Here is a 2800-nt window from a genome sequence, read left to right as displayed (position 1 = left end):
AATATCCAATAAAAATCCACCAAAACAAACCGATCAACTAACCCATGATAGAGGCTTAAGAAATTAAGCACAAACCACACTTTAATAAGTGCCAAAATAAATTATCATGAAAAAGTGTCAAAGGTGAAACACACTTTGAACGTAAATTATAGCCATCAAAAGAAATTAAGGAACATGTCCAAAAAGAATGGCTAAATCATGGTAAAAAATCATGAATACATCGTTTAGAATTAATCCAAACATAAATATCCATTAATACGAGATATAATTGTATTAATAATATGCGAATAACACGCATCTATCTAATGTCAGCACGAGAAAACGTACTTCAATATTAAATAATCCTCGAAAATATTAAATTCTCGAGAAAAAAAATTATCATGATTTTTTTTCTAATTTTTCCTAATTTATAGGGCCTCAAAATATAATAATTTTGAATTCCACCAAACCTATCTCATGGCATTCCAAACCTATATTTTTCTAGAAAATTTTTAGCAATTAATTTTGCCAAAATACCATTGATATTTTAAAAAATATCAATTTTTAGGATTTCTAAAAATAATTTCTAGAAATTTCCTAATTTTTTCTGAGAATCCCATTGTTCACGAAATTTCCAATTCCGCCCGACAATTCTCAAATCCAATGAAAATTTTTAATTTTAATGGATTTTTCTAATTTTTTGGATCAAAAAATATATTTTTAAAGGAATTTGAATGGTCATGGACGCCTGGATGGACACACCACATGCCAAACACCAACCCCACATTTTTCCAAAATTTAAAATAACCTTTGTCTAATTTTCCACTAATTTTCAAGAATTTTTTGAAATTTTTAATCAACCCCGAACGCATTTAGAATACGAACGGTCAAAAAATTTCGGAATTCCAACGGTTTTCCCGGAATACGGAAAGCCAAAAGTTTTGGGAAAATGAAAAGACAAAAAAAAAATTCGGAATGTGAAAGGTCAAAAGTTTCCGGAACACGGAAGGTCAAAAGTTTTTCCGGAATTCGGAAAGCCAAAAGGTTTCGGGAAAACGGAAAGCCAAAGGTTTTCCGGAAGATGAAAAGCCAAAAAAATTTCAAAAAGAAATTTTCAAGAATTTTTCAGAGATTTTTTAACCTCAAATTCTAAATTTTTTGAAAATTTTCAGGCTTTTTCTAAGCTTTTTTTTGAAATATATTCAAAAAGCTTTTTTTAAATAAAAAACTCATTTTTTAAAAAAATGAAAAAAAGAATGAAAAATAAGCTTTTTTAAGCTTATAGCTTGATTTTGATTTTTTTTGGGGGGGGGGGGCGATTTTTTCCGCCCGGCTGTAGCGCAGCCCCCCCTCCCTCCCGTCGCCCTGCACATGCAGAATGAGAGAGAGAGAGTGACTCTCTCTTCTCCCCTCTCTCCTCCCTTTCCTCTCCATTTCCATCTCTCCTCCAATCTCCTCTCTCTCTCTCTCTTAATCAGAGAGATTAGCTTGAGATTAACTTAATCTTTGATTAAGATTTTTAATTAAACTCATAATCATAATTAGACATTAATTATGATTAATGTTTAATTTTAAAAAAATCCTTTTTAAGAGATATTTCACGGAAAAAATGAAGGAAATATCGGATTTGAGAGGCGGAGAGGACCCCACACACACGGGAGAGCAATTCATACATCAACACGCTGTCCCCTACTAAACTTCAGTAGAAATTGACAGAAATTTGATCGCATTCCCGCGGAAAAAAACTCGCAAAAATGTATAAAAATACATTTTTAAATCATAAAAATGCTCAAAAAATTCCTAAAAAATTAGGAAAAAATTTCTAAAAATTCTAGAAATTCAGGGAATCCATTCTACAAAAATATCCACCATAAACTTTATGGTATTTTTGTAAAAAAATTCCATTAATGCTTGATTTTAACCATAAAAAATAGGAAAAAATAGCATTAACTCACGGAATTTCCCCGCAACGTCGATTCGTCCATTGAATTGTAGTTACACACGTTCCAATCATCACATCGATGATCCACGTGCAATTCATCAACACAAATCAACAAAAGATAACATTTTATTAGTAAATATTAAAATTTACTTAAAAAAATCAACAATTAAATAGAGATTGCTCTGATACCACTGTTAAAACCCTAAGATCTCTCTAGATAATTGTTATGCATAAACATGCATAAATCAGGCATAAACCCAACCACCCAACCACCCCCGAGCCCAAGGGATGCACACATGAATCATAAATGAAATACATCATACCTCTACCTTGATGTCCCATACCATCAAGAGGTATAACTCCAATCCAATAGCATGTAGCTATAGTGTGAAATGGTAGATGAGTAGATATGAACCTCTACACAAGAGAGCATAACATAGCCTTGGCCTCATAAGCCTCCAAGTCCCCTTGAGTGTGCCCCATACCCCTATTATATAGGAGGACCCTCAAGTGACTCTTGACTTTCCATTCCTCATGTGTGACCCTTGGATGCCTGACCCTAACCTTAACCCTTAAGGTTAGTCCTAACCCATGCTCCACTAGAGCTTGTTCCCATGCTCCCATGCTCCCATGCTCACAAGCCTAATGTGGGTTAGCCTCCTAGTATATGCACACATAGTGTGTATATAACATAGCACACATAATGTACATATAACAGGGCGCCTCACCCCTGAATCCTAGATACACCCGCCACACACTCTCCGACATGTGGACTCTGTGTCGGTTGAGCTATTCTGTTGTGCCGCTAAGTACTACAGGGTGACTCATGCATGCTATTATACAGGCTACATGACACCTTTAAGTATAGATGCATGCTGT

This window comes from Cibotium barometz, chromosome 28 (genome assembly GCF_041138505.1).
Source record: "Cibotium barometz isolate CiBa-2024 chromosome 28, ASM4113850v1, whole genome shotgun sequence".
In the NCBI taxonomy this organism is placed as follows: domain Eukaryota; kingdom Viridiplantae; phylum Streptophyta; class Polypodiopsida; order Cyatheales; family Cibotiaceae; genus Cibotium; species Cibotium barometz.
The sequence above is the reverse complement of the archived record's forward strand: the minus strand, read 5'-3'. Positions refer to the sequence as shown.